The sequence below is a fragment of the Malurus melanocephalus genome, unplaced genomic scaffold (assembly GCF_030028575.1).
Source record: "Malurus melanocephalus ecotype Western Australia unplaced genomic scaffold, MMel_1.1 scaffold_99, whole genome shotgun sequence".
Lineage (NCBI taxonomy): Eukaryota > Metazoa > Chordata > Aves > Passeriformes > Maluridae > Malurus > Malurus melanocephalus.
This window is the reverse complement of record NW_026623331.1, coordinates 1,246,813-1,253,025: the sequence shown is the minus strand read 5'-3', so window position 1 is coordinate 1,253,025 and position 6,213 is coordinate 1,246,813.

Here is a 6,213-nt window from a genome sequence, read left to right as displayed (position 1 = left end):
AGAGGGTGGTTGGGCACTGAACCGGCACCCCAGGGAAATGGTCACAGCACCAAGCCTGGCAGAGTTCAAGAAATGTTTAGACAGTATTCTCATACACAAGGGATGACTCTTGGGGATGGTACCGTGCAGGACAGGGAGCTGGACTCGGTGATCTTAGTGGATCCCTTCCAACTCAGTAGATTCTCTGATTTGTGACCCAGAAGCTCTATATAACAGCAGAATTTCCTTGTTATGGATTTAAATTAATAATCTCATTGATATCAGTAAATAGATGACCTAAATGCATCATTATTCTCCTTCTGTAGAAGAGTGGGGATAATAACCACCTATTTGTTCTGTTTTGAAGAAATATATGACACAGTAGYACCTTGACTGGCCAGTAGATACTTCTGTTAGACAGAAGAATTGGCTGGTTGTATGCTAAGAGACTTTGAAATAAGAGGCAGTGAATGCTGTGAATACCCTTTAAAATCTGGCTCTTTATGACTTGTTGTAGTTAAATTTCCTATGGCAGGTTTGGAATTTCTCATTCTATATATAGGGAATAGCAGGAGTACCTTGTTAAGGATAAATACAACTTTTCAGTAAAGTCGATTTCATGAGTTCTTACATGTAAGCTTTCCTCCAAATATGTAGGTATATTAATCTGAATATAGTGTCACACATATCTTAGTTATGGGAAAGTTATGTAATTAATCCATAGAATGCCAAGTGGATTGCTGAAATGTAAACAAACCACAAACTTGCATTTTTGCTCCTATCTAAAAAGCTTTCATGAAGAGAAAAATGATATTTCAGAACATGTAAAACAGGAAAAAGGACCAAGAAAAATTTATAAATGTATTAAAGAATGAATAAAAGGAGACTAATGGTAACTCGGGTTGTACAATATAATTAAGAAGCTTTTTACAAGAATTACAAGAGTAACACCTATAAACATTGACACAGTAATAAGCAGAAGGCTGTTTTCCCAGTGCAATCTATTATTTAACTCTCTCTTTCTGAATATATTTCAAGTTGTCAAACACTTTTTTAAAAGTTGAAGTTTCCATTTTCTTGCTCTTACCCTGATTTTCAGTTTTAAATTATCATGGTAGTTCCAAGCCATTTTGGAGGAGTACACGTGAGTGGAGATTCTACTGTAACTGATGAACTTTATGTACTACGTTACTACATGTTTCTTTTCAAATCTGAAATGATTTACAGCAGTGCTTCCTTTGACCCTGGACTTGATGCACTTTACAGAGTTACATCATCGTTACTTACAGTTAAAGCACAAAAAGGGGAAGGACTAGGAATTAACAGCATAATGAAACTGGATTCTTGGGAGGTAGCAGGGTTGCCATGGTTGTTGTTTGACACTGTCAATCTTTCTGAATCTGCACAAATGTTATTGTTGTTGCTGGAAGAAGAGCCTTGTGTCCATATGCACGCACTTCAGGATAGTCATATCTCCTTCATTCAGTTTTGGTACATCAGCTTGGGTTGGACCCATGTTCTTTAGACTAGTTATTAATTAGGCAGTCATTTGCATCATGCTGTGAACCCTGCTTTAGCCAGCTGAGCTACCAGACCTTTTTTACAAAGCAGCTTGTTACCTAGTCCGTGTCAGCTAGTTGTCTCTGGTGCACTTGCCTAAATGATCCTGAACGGGAAATCTCAGATTATATGTTTAAATGCTGGAGTTCCTTCAGATCTCTGTGTGCTTTCTTGGTTGCTAGGACAATGCTGAGCTAACATCCGTATCAGTTGACAATAGATGGGTCAGCCAACTGTGAAACCTATAAAACTGGGTCAAGAATAGTTCTGCCCAGCCCAGCAAGAATGAGGCCYGAGCCAAAGGAAATAACCTTTTCCCTTGGCTATTCATTTTCTTATAAAAGTAAAGCTTATTGTACCAGATTCATGAAAGGTAAAATCAAAACATGTATGAGCAAATATAATGATTATTAAAACAGGAAAATACTATTGATATTGGAACAGTCTTTGATGCTTTTAGGGTAAGAGTTGAACTGATCTTGAAGTTATCTGGCAGCGTGTGAAAGCTGATCCGCTTACTTGTGTTCAAGCTCTAGGTTCAAAATTAAGAACATTTTTTGAGAAATACAATGGAAAATATTACAGCTGTTTTGAAACTACATCAGTTCACATATGTTCTGAAATATTAACTTGGCATGTTCCCTCACGATTGCTTTGTAAAACATTTTCCTCTTCTTGTGACTGTCTCTACACTGGTGCATAGGGGTATTTGTGCTATTGACATGYTTGGTGAATTTCTAATTTTATATGCCAGCTTACAAGTGTAGAACTTAATGTTGGCCTATGTTTGTGCAGCATGCACCRCAATGAGACTCTATTCATGGTTTGTTCACAGAGATAGTGAAATAAAAATGAAATAAAAATGGGAGTGAGGGTATAAACACAACTAAAGATGGATTGTTGGAGGAAAATTGATTTTTTCATTTGAAAGAAATGGCAAGCAAGTGGAGATAAGTGTTTTGAATTGAACTGTGTCTCTTTATTATTGCTGTTCATTAAAGAATGACATAGATTTCCCTAACATCAAAAATACTTTCCATCCTTTTAAAAAGGATTTTATTTTTTTTCAATGTTTTGTAATCCTGAATAGAGTACTTTTTCTTTGTGTTCACTTGATTGGGAAGGGTCTGTCTTCGGCACTGGCAATCAAGATAATTTTTAAAAGCTTTATTCTTAAGTTTCAAAGTTCTTAAGAATTGTGTGTAAATACTTGTTTCTGGTTTACTTCATACAGTCTTCCCATACTAGTTAATTGGTGCCAGGGCAGAAGCGCTTATAATATTTTCCTCTCAAATTTAATTTTTTTACCTTGCAAACATTAATAACTTCCATAAAAAGCATAGGCAACTATTCTAATCATTAAATATTTACAGGACTAGAGTTTCTCCACTTCTATACAGACTTTCAGTTATGTACACTTGCAAATTATATTGCAATACTTTTGGAGGTGTACAAATGCTCACTGAAAAAAATTTATTCATTAGCAGACTGTTCTTAAGGAATTGTTGTACAGATATTGGGATGTYCTGACTGCCTCCACAGAAATACCTTTGTTCATTATAAATAATATTAACTTTGTATTTTGTTSCTTGCATTTCACACTGATAAAACAAGCTACCTTGAATATGTACAGTGTATTGGCTGTTAAATACGTAAGGGGTTTTTATGACATCTCTGTTGCAATTTGTTGGCTGATCCTTCTGCTGTTTCACTGAAGAATGGTAACTGAATTTGTGAGCTGAAAGATTGCTTTGCATTAAAGAAGTATTCTGGTTTTGTTATTTGCCTTGAACGTGCTGATGGGTGGGGTTCCAATTGTTTTATGTGTTTGGGAAGATAAAAGAAAAGATCTGAAGATGTCCATTTGCAGATTTACATGAGAATTTCCTACCTTCTCTCTGTCTTCAAAATGTAAGACAATAAACATCTATATCTGCTTTTTATRTAAATACTGCATTGAGGAAGGCAAAAGGTGGCACTGAGAAAAAGCCAGATGTTCTTTGGTGTCCTTGCTTCTGCATGTGAACGTACACATCAGGAGCTAGTCCCAGTTTTGCTGAGTGAACAGGACTTAAGCACAGTGGAAAATAGATCCCCACTATCTAATGCTGTCTCAAACCCTCTTAATATGAATGTGAATCTAATGCACTTACAATTCCCAATAGGATGCCTTTTACATCAGAGGATAACTTCTTTCTGAAGGTGTGTGTTTTCTGGATCCTTTGACTTCAGTGAAAAATACATCTGCAGTCTGCCATCATCTATCACTGGTATCCCACAATTCCTTGCTTCATTTCACTTAGTCCACAAATCTTTCTTTTAATTTCATTTTTGCTATAAATCAGAGACTAACCTATTCCACAGCAAATTCTGAAGGCTTTTTTAAAATAAAATGTGGTAGAAAGAATACCTTAGAGCATCTATAGCCATGTCTGACTAGCCTGAGCAGTCACAGTTGGGTGCCTCAGGGGGTGATGTAAAAAAGGGCTCCACTTGCATGACTGAGAATGGAGCATTGTGCAGTCCTTCAGAGCTTGCAGCCAAATACCACAAGTAGTTATGTGCATCTGGCTGTGTCCCCAAACCAGTTGGCTACATTTCTCCAAGGGCAGGGTACACTGCAGGGCCTTTTAACYAGCCCCTGTGCCAGAGAGTTACAGTCACTGAGAAAGGCAGGATGAAGTTGTTTACTTACAGTTGTTCTTAGTAAATAATTTGCTTACTTTTACAGCCAGAATGTCTTTTTAAAGTKTGGCATTAATAAATGTGAAATAGGCCTTTTATTGTTGAAGAAACAATATTTGTTTTGTTGTGAACAGCAAAGGGCAAAACCTTGTTTAAAATTCTTTTTTTTCGCATTTCATCATGTTCCTTAAAGCTCCTCTTATTTCCTACTGTGAGTTACTTATCTGATGTTGCTTGGTGAATGCTGGTCCCCAAGTCAATAAATGTGGTTTTGGAGGCATTTCCTCTCTGAAATGAGTGTATGCTTGTCTTGAAAAGAATGAATTATTCACACCATCAAGTAAGCAACAGTAAATCTTCATATGAACACCTTCAAAAATTGATATGTTTAAATAAACTGCCCTTATAAATAACCTTTTACCCAGAGGTGGAATTATTTTACGTCTGAATGGCAGTAGGAACCTAAATATCATAAATAATATGAATAAGCTTTCCTCTTTGGTACTCATGGGAACTTGGTCTCTTTCTCCAAATAATAGAAGGTTTATAAAGTATGGATACCAATAGACTAATTAAGGTAGGATCTGGCTATGTTATGTAATCYACTTCATCTGTCATGTCTGGGCTAAACATACTCTGAGAAGTTCTATGTATCAGCAGACAATGGTCCAACCTTTTCTCCTTTTGGAAAAAAGTTTGTATTATATCTAGGGCTGAGTTTATTGAATGTGCTGTCATAAAATTAGTTATTTGGGGAAGCATCATTTTTCCATGGTGCTTTCAACCACAAATATTGTGGAAATGTGATGGAGAACACATATACTTTTAATGGCACTTTCTAACTGTTTAGTTCACACATTTCTGGAGACAGAATATACCTGGGAAACTTAATCACAGTGTTTGCTTAAAGCCATGCCACCCTGACAAAAGCAAGAATAAGGCTTCCATGTTAGAAGGTATGTATTTGTGTATTTATAACATACACTTCACTTCAAAATAACTATAGTSCAATTGGAACTAGAAAGCGATGTTCACTGAGTTGTAGTTGCGGCATAAAGAAGGAAATAACCAGGATGRTGAAAACACCACAAAAAATTTTGATTGGTGCATATTGCAAAACTGTAGCAAATCTTTTMAAATCTATAGATTTCATCAAGAATAAGGAATGCATCACTGAGAAAATAACCTAGCACAGAAGTTCTTAGTTTAATTGCAGAAAATAAGTGGAGGACTGGTCCCTATGGAGAAAAAGAGTCAGAGTGGCATTTAATTGATGGTTGAARGTACTTTGAGCCAGAAGCACAAAACAGAGATATGTGTTTTTCATTAGTCCCTAATGCCTTCATTTGCCCTGGTATGCTAAGAAAGCAAATTTATAGTGGAAATTAACRCACTATGTTATCCTATTTCTGTGAGTGCTTGTGTTCCATGCATGAAAACAMATTTTTTGCCAAGCTGGCATATCAGGATAGTGAAAAGATGTGAACCTGATGAATGGTAAACAGCACAATGTCTGGAGACAATGTGAGACAATGGAGATYAATGATGAGTGGTGTCCCCCRGGGTTCCATGTTGGGACCAGCACTATTTAATGTCCTCATCAATGACACCAAATGTGGGGTTTAGGGCAGCCYCAGCAYATTTGCAGATGACACCAAGCTGAGAGGTTCAGTTGATTCACTTAAAGGAAGGGATGTGATTCAAAGGGACCTTGGCAGGCTTGAGGAGTGGGCCTGTGCAAAACTCCTGAAGYCCAAYAAGTCCAAGTGCAAGGYGCTGCACCTGGCTGAGGGCAATCCCAGACATGAGCAYAGACTGGGAGAGGAACTCATTGAGAGCAAAATTGTGGRAAAGGATTTGGGGGTTTTCATGAATGACAAGCTGGTCAGGACCCAGCAATGTGCACTTGCAGTCCAGAAAACCGATTGTATCCTGGGCTGCATCCAAAGCAGCATGGCCAGCAGGGCATGGGAGGGGATTCTGCCCTCT